Source organism: Podarcis bocagei (genome assembly GCF_964188305.1).
Source record: "Podarcis bocagei genome assembly, chromosome: 11".
In the NCBI taxonomy this organism is placed as follows: Eukaryota; Metazoa; Chordata; class Lepidosauria; order Squamata; family Lacertidae; genus Podarcis; species Podarcis bocagei.
Window position 1 is genome coordinate 55,988,648 of NC_138136.1, and position 14,975 is coordinate 56,003,622.

Sequence of the window (14,975 nt, forward strand, 5' to 3'; positions counted from 1 at the left end):
TGAACCTGAGACCTTTTCCATGCAAAAGTGAACGCTCTGCTGCTGAGCTATGGCCCTCGTGAGCAGGAAGTGTCCAACTTGATGGAGCCAACCAATGCTTGCAAAATCAGAAACAGTCAGTGTGCTTCATGATGATGCCATCATGGGGGCAATCAATCTGGGTAAGCAGATATTTTAGAAAGGAGCTACCGAAACTCAAGGGTCGTTGGTGGCGCTGTGGTCTAAACCACTGAGCCTTGCCGATCAGAAGGCCGGCGGTTCGAATCCCTGCGACGGGGTGAGCTCCCATTGCTTGGTCCTAGCTCCTGCCAACCTAGCAGTTCGAAAGCAGGCCAGTGCAAGTATATAAATAGGTACCTCTCCGGCGGGAAGGTAAACGGCGTTTCCATGCATTGCTCTGGTTTCTGCAGTCAAATTCCAGCTCCCTCGGCCTGTAAAGCGAGATGAGTGCCGCAACCCCAGAATTGTTCGCAACTGGACTTAACCGTCAAGGGTCCTTTACCTTTACCAAAACTCAGCAAAAAGGGGTGTGGTTTTTCCCTCTCTCTCTCTCGACACTATTCAAAGTAGCTGCGGAAAAACGGCCAGTAGGGCCGGTGCCTACCATTAATTATGAACAAGTTCAGCTTTGGCTTGTACAAATAACTTATTGCTATTGAGCGCCTAGTATGAATCAGTGTTGTGTTTGGTTCTGCTGCTGGAAACATTAGTAAACACAGAGGTTTTTTTGCATATGCTGCTGCTTTATCGATCCTGTGGGTTTGGCTCAGTCGCCTCTTCTGGAGCGCAAGGACTGAACGTACAAGTTCTTCGTCACGTGAGCCAATGCCATTGATTGCAAAAGGACAGCTCCTGGGGAAGACATCGGCAGGAATGAGATCTGCAGCATGTTTCCTTTATTGCTACATGATTGTGCACAGATAGTGCCCCGCCTGATCCAGGGTGAATTTGTTGCAGAGTTTATCCTTTACAGTGTGATTTCGCTGCCTGATCTTTATCCTCGAGCAGCAAAGAGAAATGCTGGTTTTGGCCTGGGGCTTTGCTTTGCCCTTATCGGGGACTGCAGCTTTACTCATGGGAAAAGGAACAGAATCTATGGGAACCTATTATTATTATTATTATTGTTATTATTATGCCTTGGGGATTCAGGTCTGCTTGAAAGTTGTGTGGTAAAGAAGCAGGTTTTCCTAACTAAGCTAATAGGGGAAATGGGTGAACTGCTCAGATGTATATCTTAAATTTATTTGTCTCAGGATTTCGATCCTACCTTTCCATTTCATGGTTAAGCACTCAAAGGAGCTACCATAGTCAATGAATTATTATTATTTTTAAAGCAAGCAAACAAAAACACCAGACAATTAACAGCAGAAAGTAAAAATAATAATAATCAGTATCAAAAGCGCAGATTGTAAATGTGGGGTAAAAAAAGAAAAAGAAAATAAAAACCTGGCCAAATACCTGTTTAAATGAATAAAGGTCAGAAAGTGAGCCAAAGAGATGTCCTGTTAGATATCCTTGATAAGAAGAGCCCTTTATGTTTGTTAACAACTATGCTTTCCCTCCTTTTTTCTAAATTATTTCTTATTAGAATGTATATTCTGTGCATATCACAATACGGTTAATACGTAGTTCTTTTAACAGAATACAAACATGAAAATACCCTGGCCCTAGTGCAAACAGAATGAGGATTTGTGTTATTTTTCCAATGTTGGTAAACCGCTTTGACACTCCTTTGAAGTATGAAATGGAATACGTGTTATTTGAAAAAGAAAAACTGGTTGTTGGTGTAGTTCGTACAAAAGAGCAGTTAAAAAAAAAATAGCCTGGTTCTAGTTAATAGCCTGACTGCTGTGTTTGGAAATACCCTAAGTTTCTGAACAGTCGTTAAAGACAGCTCCACAGAGTGTGTTACAGCAATCCAGTCTAGATGTTGCTAAGGCTTATATGACCATCGTAGCCAGATTGGGTGAAGGAAGAGGAAATCGCCCCAGACATTGCGTCATACGGAAGAAGCAGGTTGAGGGGCTCAAGCCAAGCTTCTAACAAAGCATTTGGGATTCAGGGCTGATTCTCCATCTATTGGAGAAACAACTTATCTAGAGATTATGCTGCAATTCCCATTAAAGTACCAAAATTTTCTGTGGGTGCGTAATATTTTTCATGCCGGCATCTTCCAATGGAATAGGAGTGGCCAAGTTTTGAAGAGGTGTGTTGAGTCTTCCTTTAGAGTACAGGAACATCTGGTCTTCCAGGTGTTGTTAACTCCCATCAAGCCCAGCCACCATGGCCAATGGATGATGGGAGTGGTAGATCAACATCTCGAGAGCCACAAGTTCTCCATCCACACTAAGGAATGCCAATGGAAGTATCAGTGCTCAAGTATCGGGTTGACGGACCTCCCTACCCCATGCAAGAAAGTGTAGCATTCAATGGCCCTGATGTTGAAAATAGGCTTCAGAGTTGAGCCTTGGGAATCCCTCGCTCAGTTCACGCTCTTGAAGCCAACCAAGAAGACTCGACTGCTGCTGTTAAGACCTTCCTTCCCTCAGGCTTGGCACTTGAACTCCATGTGGGCTGCTTAATTGCAACACAGTGCCGGGAAGAAAAGGTTGGCTTTGGACCAAGAAGTGCTTTGATTCTTTTCAAGGGTATTTCTGGAACCATCTCCTCTTGTGCAGAAACAAGCAAATAACTTGCCGTATTTGATCTGCAGGTCTTAAATTGCTTGCGTTCCAAATTGCTCAGAGGCTCTCCCTTCCCTTGCGCTCTATCACCATCTGTAAGACCGATTAAAAAGTGTTCTCTTTGCTCTCTGTGTCAACGGGCGAGCACAGTAGCTCTCCTTGGACAGTTGCCAAAGGGCTTTTCTGACTTGTATCAAATGATCCGAGAACCTGAGGGGTGCCAGGGACAGTCTGAATGGGGCTTGGCTGCAGCTGGAGTCAGCTGTCACCTCACGGTCCGTATCAGGCAACAGGTATTGGCTTCCAAGGAACTGGATCCAGATTACAAGGGCAGAGAGAGCACAACAGGACCCTGGAGAGCTTCCTGGCAAAGCAGACGTTGCTTTGACCTAAATTGGGGATGAGGAACCTCTATTTCCCCTAACAGAGCTAGAATTACAAGAGTGGTGCGACAATCAATGCCTCTTCCAAGGGAACACAGTGAGGAGAACTGGGGTCTGCTAAACCACAGAGCCTAGGGCTTACCAATCAGAAGGTCGGCGGTTCGAATCCCCGTGACGGGGTGAGCTCCCATTGCTCGGTCCCTGCTCCTGCCAACCTAGCAGTTCTAAAACACATCAAAGTGCAAGTAGATAAATAGGTATCGCTTCAGCGGGAAGGCAAACAGCGTTTCTGTGCTCTGCTCTGGCTTGCCAGAAGCGGCTTGGTCATGCTGGCTACACGACCCAGAAGCTGTATGCTGGCTCCCTCGGCCAATAAAGTGAGATGAGCACCGCAACCCCAGAGTCGTCCACGACTGGACCTAACGGTCAGGGGTCCCTTTACCTTTAATACCCCTCAGCACATTTAACAAACTATACCACCCAGGATTCTTTGGGAAAATTCATGACTGTTGAAGTTGTACAATAGTGATTTAAGTGTGAGCTAGCTGTTGGAACTCCAACTCTCATCAATCTTGACCAGTGACCAAGTTTTCTGGGACTGATGGGAGCTGGAGTCCAGCAACCACTGGAGGAGCACAAATTCCCCTAAATGGTAAAGCAGATGTGCTGAGTGTCTCAAGTACTATAAGCAAAGTGGTGGCCCAAGTATAAATGAGAAGAGCTCTGGCTTGCTGAGCAGCCCAAGTTCCAGCCTTTGTCTTTTCTGCCAGGAGCCTCCAGGAGAAGTTAGATATATTGGGTGGTTAGAGAAGTGGAGGAACCATGCTTTCTTTCTCCTTGCTCCTGGAGCTTGAACTCCTGGACTCCAGCCTTCTCTCAGGAGGTCACAACTGGCGAAACTGTGGCCCTCAACATTTTGTGGGACTGCCTCTCTCGCAAACCCCGGCTATAGCAGGGACTGATGGGAATTGAAGTGAAGCAACATGGAGCGCTGCAGGTTCCCCCTTCCTTGATTTAGGGGGCCAGCAGAGTGCTCTCTCTCTCTCTCTCTCCCTCTCTCTTTCCCCACACACCTTTTTTGGGGGTGTGTGGAAAAAAGGGAAGAAGGCGTATTTTGACATGGCGAGGCATTCAAAATGACATGATGTGAAAGAGCTACGGACATACCTCACAATGGGGCCACAGGCACAATCTAAGACATGGGTAGGCAAACTACGGCCCGGGGGCCGGATCTGGCCCAATTACCTTCTAAATCTGGCCCACAGATGGTCTGGGAATCACCGTGTTTTTACATGAGTAGAATGTATCCTTTTATTTAAAATGCATCTCTGGGTTATTTGTGGGGCATAGGAATTTGTTCATTATTTTTTTCCAAAATATAGTCCGCCCCCCCCCCACAAGCTCTGAGGAACAGTGTACCGGCCCCCTGCTGAAAAAGTTTGCTGACCCCTGATCTAAGAGATGCCTGCATCTTGGGTTGCCACTTCCTCTTTTTGTTTACTGCTCTTCCGCCTATGTCTTGAACGCAACCTGACACACACAGTGCAGGCAGCTGAAGCTTTGACCACCCGTTATCTCCACATTAGGAAAAGCTGATACATTTCTGTGTGTCAGGTTGCTGTTAACTATACAGCGGGAGGGTGATTAAAACAAGCTAGCATCTTTTAAAATTATTATTATTATTTCTGCTTTTCTGGAGATTCCTCATTCCTCTGTCTGCATGCATTATACGACGTAGCATTCGAAAGATAGCAAGCCCCCTCCCCTTCACTCTTGTTGTTTAGTCGTTTAGTCGTGTATGACTCTTCGTGACCCCATGGACTAGAGCACGCCAGGCACTCCTGTCTTCCACTGCCTCCTGCAGTTTGGTCAAACTCATGCTGGTAGCTTCGAGAACACTGTCCAGCCATCTCATCCTCTGTCGTCCCCTTCTCCTTGTGCCCTCCATCTTTCCCAACATTAGGGTCTTTTCCAGGGACCCTTCACTCTAGAATATGCATATTTCACAAAGAATTAATACAGTAGTTGCCTGCTGGATCACACCAAAGGCCTATCTAGTCCACCATCCCATTCTCACAGTGGCCGCATGCAGAAATCGAGTACAAAAGTGCTCTCCCCACTTGTGATTCCTCACAACCGGTATTCAGAGACATATTGCCTCTGACAGTGGAGGTAAAACATATAGTAGTTGTTGTGGCGGCAAGTAGCCATTGATAGCCGTGTCCTCCATGATTTGGCCAAATCCTCTTCTAAAGCCATTCAGGTTGGTAGTGATCACTAGGTGATATCTGGTTTTCAATAGTGCGATATATCACCAGCTAAACATCATAATATACCGATGTATCACAATGTCTGAAATAAGGATGGAGCTATGCAGCTGGTTTGCCGTACATTGCTGGGTCAAAAATTATGAAACCAATATCACAATATGGACTTCAAACCAATTTTGGATGATATATTGATATATCGCCCAGCCTTAGTCATCACCGCACCTTGTGAGAGCAAATTCCACAATTTAGCTATGTAAAGGTAAAGGATAAAGGGACCCCTGACCATTAGGTCCAGTCGTGGCCGACTCTGGGATTGCGGTGCTCATCTCGCTTTATTGGCCGAGGGAGCCAGCGTACAGCTTCCGGGTCATGTGGCCAGCATGACTAAGCCACTTCTGGCTAACCAGAGCAGCGCATGGAAACGCCGTTTACCTTCCTGCTGGAGCAGTACCTATTTATCTACTTGCACTTTGACGTGCTTTTGAACTGCTAGGTTGGCAGGAGCTGGGACTGAGCAACGGGAGCTCACCCCGTCATGGGGATTCGAACCACCAACCTTCTGATCGGCAAGCCCTAGGCTCTGTGGTTTAATCCACAGTGATACATTCTGTCATTAAACACCTCATTTTGTCTGCTCTGAATCATTCAACATTCAGGTTCCTTAGATGGCTCCTGGTATCGTGAGCAAGGGAGAAAAAAATCTCCCTATCTACTTCCTCCAAACCACCCACCATTTTGTACCCCTATATCACACACCGTTTTTTCCTAAACTGAAAATCCCCGAATGTTGTAGCTTTTCTTCACAAAGGACGTTGCTCCAAGCCCTTGATCATTTTTGTTGCCCTTTTCTGAACCCTTACCCTTTTTTGAGTCGAGGTGACCACAGCATTTTTGGGCCACTCGGACTTCCTGCAAGGGGCTGGCTTGCTCGGCTTTCTATTTCTGTTTAACAAAAGCTTGCCCTTTTATATTACTATTATTAAAGCCTGTATTTATTTTGACTCAATGAGGCTTTGCGCTTTTGCCACCTCCACCCATCCCAGGAAGGAGAGGGGAGAGTTCAGGGTGGATATGGGAACGCGAGTTTCTGTCGGGTGATGAATGCAAGACTGGGGTGAGTCTCCCGCTGTGTTTAGACTATATAGCCAAGTTATGGGCTCCGATTGACAGCAGTCTGATGGGGAGAGTGATAGCACAAAGCTGCATATTCCCTGCCGGGTGTTCGCTGCCCATAGGAAGCCGTATTGTGTGACTGAATGTTCCCCAGAAGGTGGGGAGGGAGAAGCGATACGGGTCCGTTCTATATATAATTCATCTGTTTCATTAGCTCTGTGGTACCACGGCAAGTGGGAAGATTATTTCCGCGTTTCCGAGCATTGTCCATCCGAAATGGGCGCCCGGCGTTTTCAAACCCCTTTTATTTAGGACTTCCGAACAATATACCCAAATAAATGAGCTCTCTGTTTATCCAACAGAGATCCTATCTGTCCTGCGCCAGGTCACTTTTGGAGCATGTGAGAAGATTTCTCCAAGTGTGTCTGCCTGGGACTCCCAGCCAGCAGTGCCTGAAGGGGTTTTATTTATTGATGTGTTTTATTTTATTTAATGACATTTATAGGCTGCTTGTGAAAGCAAAACCTGAATGCAATATATATAAAATGCCAATTCAAGAGAGGTTAAAAACAAGTAGCTATAATACAATTATCGAAATATAGGTGGTGGTGAATATTGACCCGCCCTTCCCCTTAAGGTCCCAAGGCGCGTCACAACTGTTTAAAAAGCAAGATTGAGATCTGTTTGAAACAAATAGCAAGAGATGGGTGGGTCCTAGAATGATACATATTAGGCGGCGAAGGCTGAGGTACTTAGAGACTTAGGAGCTGCCACAGAAGCTGCCATCTCCCGGGAAGGAGATGGTCTTTCAGCCTTATAAAATCAATAGTTTAAGGGCAAGTAGACATAACTTTTTAAAAAAATGATTTTGCCTCAACATTGAGCCTTGGGAGTGCAAATAATAATAATAATAATAATAATAATAATAATAATAATAATAATAATTTATTTATATCCCTCCTAGCTGGCTGGGTTTCCCTAGCTACTCTGGGCGGCTTACAACAAAATATCTAAAAATACAACAAATCATCAAACATTAAAAACTTCCCTAAACAGGGCTGTCTGCAGATGTCTTCTAAAAGTCAGATAGCTGCTTATTTCCTTGACATCTGATGGCAGGCGCCACTACTGAGAAGGCCCTCTGCCTGGTTCCCTGCAACCTCACTTCTCGTAATGAGGGAACCGCCAGAAGTCCCTCGGTGCTGGATCTCAGTGTCCGGGCAGAACAATGGAGGTGGAGACGCTCCTTCAGGTATACTGGGCCGAGGCCGTTTAGGGCTTTAAAGGCCAGCACCAACACTTTGAATTGTGCTTGGAAACCTACTGGGAGCCAATGTAGGTCTTTCAAGACCAGTGTTATATGGTCTCGGCGGCCGCTCCCAGTCACCAGTCTAGCTGCTGAATTCTTGATTAGTTGTAGTTTCCGGGGCACCTTCAAAGGTAGCCCCACGTAAAGTTTATAAATGTCCAAACCAACCCTGGTTTATTTAGAGATCTGTTTCTCTCTGTCTCTTGTTTTTCCAACTTTGAATTCAGTTCTCCACAGTTCCTGCAGCAATTTGCAGATTTTCTAACGCTTTGTACGCTTGTGTTATGTGCGCAATGAAAGGTCTCTTAAAGTTTCTCCCTCCTCTTGCCCAAGTTTCCACAGCCACCCTTCCCTGCCTCTTTCCCTCAACGCCCTTTCCTTCTCTGGAGTCAGCATCATCCACCAACCAGTTCCAAAACCAGTTCCTTAAAGCCAAAAGTTCTTCCGTCCCAGCCTCATGCAAATGGGCTGCAGGTTTTCCTTGATGCCAGAGCCAGCCGCCCAATTAAGGAAATTAATTTACTCTTCCCTGCCAATCTTCACAGTTCAGCATCACGCCACATCCCTCACCCCACAAGCAATGTTTCTGTTGTGACAGTGTGATGGAATAACCAAGGGTGGGTGGGTGTTTAAGGGAGGGGGGGAAGATCCTGCAAATAATAGTGATTATAAAGAGAAAAACAATTCTTTTCTTTCTTTCAAAAAATCCCAAAACTTTAGGAGGGTCAACACTGGTTGGGAAGGGCACCACCCCCCACTGCCCAGTGTTTCACCAATGTTGTGTCTGAGGTGTTGTGTGTGGGGGGGAAATGGTGGTCTGTGGCGGCAGCAAAATAAACCATAAACAGTGTTTTAAAAATCTGACTCACATATATCTTTTCTGAACCAACAGAAACTAACCTACTGTATGAAAGTGAACCTTGTACAGTGGTACCTCGGGTTACATACGCTTCAGGTTACAGACTCCACTAACCCAAAAATAGTGCTTCAGGTTAAGAACGTTGCTTCAGGATGAGAACAGAAATCGTGTGGTGGCGGCGTGGCAGCAGCGGGAGGCCCCATTAGCTAAAGTGGTGCATCAGGTTAAGAACAGTTTCAGGTTAAGAACGGCCTCCGGAACGAATTAAGTACTTAACCTGAGGTACCACTGTATTCATCTCTCTCTGTCCGCTGTTGTCTCTGGCCCTGCCACTAGTGTCGTGGGGAATCTCAACTGCAGCTATCAGCAACTTCTACTTAGAAGTGCATAAAACCCACGTCTTTCCGTTTTGAACCTGGAGTGAAAAATGCACCGTTCTGCTGGATTGCTAAGACAGGTCATCTATTAAACAACAGGTGGTGCAATGTGGCCGATTAGAAGAGCTGGCCTTTTGACTGTAGCATATTTTCTTCATGGACATGTATATATTTTTCATTGGATTTGTAGGAAGGCCATAAAGAGTTTAATTTCCAACTGGAACTCGGTCAATACATTCTCAGTCTTGGAGCACTTTTGAGACGTAATACGGAGGATGGCAGCAGAGGGAGGAAATCGGGTCAGCTGGATATTTTAGTTCGGGAGAAGCAATATTAAATGTTTGCCCGAAGCAAAAAGAGGCGGAGGGAAGAAAGAAGGAAGGAAATAAAGTTTTGTGACTATAAGCAGAAGATACATCAGTGGCTCAGTTCAACTCAGGAAAATGATGGGGAGTTTTTTCTTAGCCTGCTGAAATCTTTAAGGCCCTGTCCATACTATACATTTAAAGCAGTATCATATCATTTCCAGCAGTCACGGCTTCCCCCAAATAATTTTGTGAACTGTGCTTTGTTAAGGGTGCTGAGAATTTTTAGGAAGTTCCTATTCCCCCCACAGAGTAACAATTCGCAGAGTGGTGGCAGGACCAGGCATCGGGCTCCCCATATCCAAACCTATATAAATAAGAGACCAATAAGACTGGTTTGGGGTCAAAACAGGCCCGGTTTTATTGAATACAGTGGTACCTCAGGTTAAAGACACCTCAGGTTACAGACACTTCAAGTTACAGACTCCTCTCCTGCCCTGTGGAACACCCTCCCATCAGATGTCAAGGAAATGAACAGCTATATGACTTTTAGAAGACATCTGAAGGCAGCCCTGTTTAGGGAAGTTTTTAATGTTTGATGTTTTATCATGTTTTTAATACAGTGGTACCTCGGGTTACATACGCTTCAGGTTACATACACTTCAGGTTACAGACTCCTCTAACCCAGAAATAGTACCTCGGGTTAAGAACTTTGCTTCAGGATGGGAACAGAAATCATGCGGCGGCAGCAGGAGGCCCCATTAGCTAAAGTGGTACCTCAGGTTCAGAACAGTTTCAGGTTAAGAACGGACCTCCGGAACGAATTAAGTTCTTAACCCGAGGTACCACTGTAAAGACAAAAGAAGCTTGGTTTGGGCATGGGGTAAACTAAATACTTCCAGCCTGCCTGCCGGAAATGATGTGTGGTCATTCCAGACGGGGGATTCATAGGGTGACCCCACAGGGACCACCGTGGGGGGGGGAGCACCTTCGGCCCTGGCCCCCCTGGGCACACGGATATGGTCACTCCCCCCAGATCCCTTTAACGGGATACCCCAGTGTTTAGAGGGGCAGGCGGAGACCACAACCTCCCCTCCGTCCAAAACAAAGGATTTCCCCAATGCCCAACCAGTTGTGACAATTGCTATGAGGTAGGCAAAACCACCGGGTCAGTGCCAATTAGCCCGGTGGGCTAATTCCTACCCGGCCCCATAAAGAACGGCGACCACCGTAGCCACAGCAAAGTCATTGACTGGCAGTGTAAACCATGGGTGGGTGGGCAGGAAAACCCGGCATAGGAACCAACAGGCTGAGCCCCAGGTGTAGGCTGCTTAAATGGGCAAGGGGCAGATCGGAGGGAAGCCCCCTGTCGGCTCCAGCAGCTCTGCCCCCTGGCACAGCCCAGGTCCCAGCCTGCACCCCCATTCGCCAAAGAAGGGTGCAAGCTAGGATCTGGTTCCTGATAGACGGTGGGGCTTATGCCTCCTCTACCCACTAGGAAGGGCACAGCAGTTTGAATTCCTCCATCTGGGCCCAGCAAAGCCTCCTCCGTCCCGCAATGTCACAGCACCAAAAGCGGTGAGTGGACTTCTAAAATAAGTCCCTCTTCCCAGGGAACTCTGGGAGGCGAACAGGGAATCTGCTAGCAACTCTCAGTACCCTTAACAAACTACACTTCCCAGGATTCATTGGGGGAAGCCCAAAGCTGTAGCCACATGTAATAGTATAATTAATGATGTGATTGTTATGTGGTTTGTTTCACATGCTGGAAAAATAATGACGGCGAACTACGGGCTGGAAGAGAAAAGTTGGCAGCGATTACTAGTCCTACTTGCCAGGTTATATGGGCTGCTCCTAAAAAAAGTGGGAGTTCCTGCACCTCCTTTTCTAGAAAAAAAGGAATATCTATTAAAATTTTATTAAATCTCCAAAAAACCCCAAAACATTTACCATCCTATACAAAAAAAACCATCAACATAACTTTCTTCTTGACTTCCCACCCCTCCTTTCCTGATGTTTGTTTTTTACTTCTTTTTATTAGCTGTTTTACAATACATGTGCTTTTACTATCTGAACTTTGCTATTCTGAGTTCTTTCAGTAATCCCCTGCTTCTGTTTCAAATCCTGCCCTCGACTTCATGCATGGGTGATACTTTGATAGATAATCCATCAATGGTCTCTATTCCTCCTTTAACGCCTCGCCATTATGTCCTCTTCGTCTAATAGCTAATTTCGCCATTTCAGTATAAGTTTGCATTCCACTGTCGAACAGCTCTTGCCACCAGAAAGTTCTTACCAACGTTTAATCTGAACCGCCTTCCCTGTGTTTTGATTCTGTTGGTTCGGGCTCTACCCTCTGGGGCCGCAGGAAACACGCTTGCTCCCTAAGGCCTTTAGGGAGGTGTTCTTATATGCAACGGCTGCAGCTCAGACTTCAGTGGCAAAGGGGTGGAAGGAAGGAGAAGTCCCGACAATAACGGATTGGCATAACAAGCTACAAAAATTTGCTGAAATGGTGCAGTTGACAAACAGCCTGAGAGGCAACTCAAAACAAAAAATTATGGAAAAGTTAATAAGGCAAAGGAAGCCAATGAGAGAAGCAGAGGAGATGGAGGGGAAAGGGGAATTCTTGGCAGAGGAATTATGGGTCTCTTAAGAGGGACGCGGGTGGTGCTGTGGGTTAAACCACAGAGCCTAGAACTTGCCGATCAGAAGGTCGGCGGTTCAAATCCCCGCGACGGGGTGAGCTCCCATTGCTCGGTCCCTGCTCCTGCCAACCTAGCAGTTCAAAAGCACGTCAAAGTGCAAGTAGATAAATAGGTACCTCTCCGGTGGGAAGGTAAACGGCGTTTCTGTGCGCTGCTCTGGTTCGCCAGAAGCGGCTTAGTCATGCTGGCCACATGACCCAGAAGCTGTACGCCGGCTCCCTCGGCCAATAAAGTGAGATGAGCGCCGCAACCCCAGAGTCGGTCACGACTGGACCTAATGGTCAGGGGTCCCTTTACCTTTACTATCTTCCATGTGGCAGCCCTTTAAGGGGAGACCTTTACTGCCTTTTGGCTGGTTATGCCAGGGGTTTTGCCCTTCAGCTTGTCTCCTCCCATGGTCAACTTTACAATGCTAGCCTTCTGTTCTTTCTACACTTACTCTCCTCCCAGAAATCATGATCAGTCGGGGCTCAAACTGGGAGGTGGAAGAGCAGATATACACAAGGGTGTATTCCTCCGAGGGCGATATAACCGGAAAAACACTGGGAGGCAATTTTCTTTTTTCTTCTTCATTTCCAAGGCTGGGTAGATTGGCATTTACTGGACATGGCCCAGATTTTGCTAGGACCTTATCTCGGGGCAGGCATATGGTTTGCACTGGCTCTGCTGATTAATGTACCCAGACACTCCTTAGAAAGCCAGTAGCCAGAGAAGTTGCTGATAGCGGGTTGGGTGTGGGATCGTAGGAGAAAGGTGGGAGAGGACGTTCAGAAACCAAAGGATTCCAAAACCTTTAAAAAAACAAAAATTAAAAAAATTCCCCTAAGCATTCAACTTCTGCAATTAAAGTAAAGCCTCACCCAACTTGTCAGCACGCAGATTGCTGCTTGTTCGTCATTTGAATTGGCTGGTCGTATTTTAGGAGTTCTGCCCTTAGCAAGCAGAAAACTTGGGCTGGATAAAGTTTTGGGTGTCGTCGATAAGGGTAATCAAACTTAGCCTTTCCATGGAATTAGAGTATTCCGATCTCGGCAGTCCTTACAGCAACCTCATAAATTTGATTAATATTATCACTCCCATTTGGCAGATGGAAGGACTGAGGCTGGGGGCGGGGAGGAGTAGGGGAGACATGCCTAAAGGCACCCAAAGAATGGTTCATAGTAAAGTCGGGTTTTCAATGGGGATCTTCCAAGTTGATAGCTCAGAAGCTGAAAGCTGGCGGTCCAAGCATGCATAATGAGACGGGAATTAAGAGGTAAATTGCTCCTGAGGTGGTAGAACAGAATATGACAGACTGGAGATTTAGGGTTGCCATATTTTGAAGAGCAACAAAGAGGACACATTTGCCAACTTCAATTTTTAACTGTGGATCGCTATGACGACTTTCATTTTACATACCCATGAAAAAGAGGATGTGTCCTGGAAAAAGAGGTCATATGGCAACCCCTAGATTTAAAAGCAAAGCAAATCACCCTCTTCCCTGGAAGAGGAAGCTAGCACAAGAGGGAAGGAGCTGAGCTAATTTCTCCTTGGTGCAAAAGTTTGTTGCTGCTTTTAAAGGGTATTTAAAATAAAAATAAAAATAAAAATGTGGTAGTGCATTCAAAAGAAAAGACCTCCCAAACATGTAGTGGTACTATCTATTCCATACTATCCAACATTTCTCTGATGAAAATAGGGACGTCCTAAGGAAAAGTGGGATGCGGGTGGCACTGTGGTCAGAGAGCCTAGGGCTTGCCGATCAGAAGGTCGGCGGTTCGAATCCCCGCGACGGGGTGAGCTCCCGTTGCTCAGTCCCTGCTCCTGCCAACCTAGCAGATTGAAAGCACCCCAGAAAGTGCAAGTAGATAAATAGGTACCACTCCGGCGGGAAGGTAAATGGCGTTTCCATGCACTGCTCTGGTTCGCCAGAAGCGGCTTAGTCATGCTGGCTGCATGACCCAGAAAAACTGTATGTGGACAAACGCTGGCTCCCTCGGCCAATAAAGCGAGATGAGCGCTGCAACCCCAGAGTCGTTCGCGACTGGACAGTTGTCAGGGGTCCTTTACCTTTAAGGAAAAGTGGGACATTCCAGGATCAAATCAGAAACCAGGACGGCTTCTGTAAATCCAGGACAGTCCTTGGAAAATAGGGACACTTGGAGGGTCTGTTATTCTACCACCACAGGATTCTACCACTTTTACTGCAGTTGTGCTATATATATTAATAATAGCATGGCATGTGCTATCAAGCTATCAGGCTAGGGGTTCAGTCCCTTACGTGCAGGAATTCAGCCTGGGATGGATGCAGTTAGAACTAGTAATCTCCTACACACATTCCTGCCCAGATAATCGCCTCTACCCTCCTCACCCATTTTTCCTTTCCTTCTTCTAACTGGCTAGATCCCTCCGCAACTGCTGTTTCATACGCTGTCAACGTCCCAAATCTACTACCCTTAAAATGCCCTGTATCTGCCTTCGCTAAACCCTCCAGAAGTTTTGGACTAGCCAGCGTTATGGGAGTTGTAGTCAAAACCTCTGGAAGGCATAATAATAGTAATAATAGTAATAGTAATAATACTAATAATAATTTATTTATTCCCCAGCCACTCTGGGCGGCTTCCAACAGAATATTAAAATACAATAGTCTATTAAACATTAAAAGCTTCCCTAAACAGGGCTGCCTTCAGATGTCTTCTAAAAGTCTGGTAGTTGTTTTCCTCTTTGACATCTGGTGGGAGGGCGTTCCACAGGGCAGGTGCCACTACCAAGAAGGCCCTCTGCCTGGTTCCCTGTAACCAGTACAGTGGTACCTCAGGTTACATATGCTTCAGGTTTCAGACTCCACTAACCCAGAAATAGTGCTTCAGGTTAAGAACTTTGCTTCAGGATGAGAACAGAAATCGTGCTCTGGCGGCGCGGTGGCAGCAGGAGACCCCATTAGCTAAAGTGGTGCTTCAGGTTAAGAACAGACCTCCGGAACAAATT

General features: G+C 46.3%; 1 protein-coding gene across 1 annotated transcript in view; it reads left to right on the forward strand.

The window, feature by feature from the left end:
* ZBTB7C (zinc finger and BTB domain containing 7C) overlaps window positions 1-14,975 on the forward strand; it is a 235,269-nt gene that overhangs the window by 121,472 nt on the left and 98,822 nt on the right. The gene's annotated exons all lie outside the window — the stretch shown is intronic.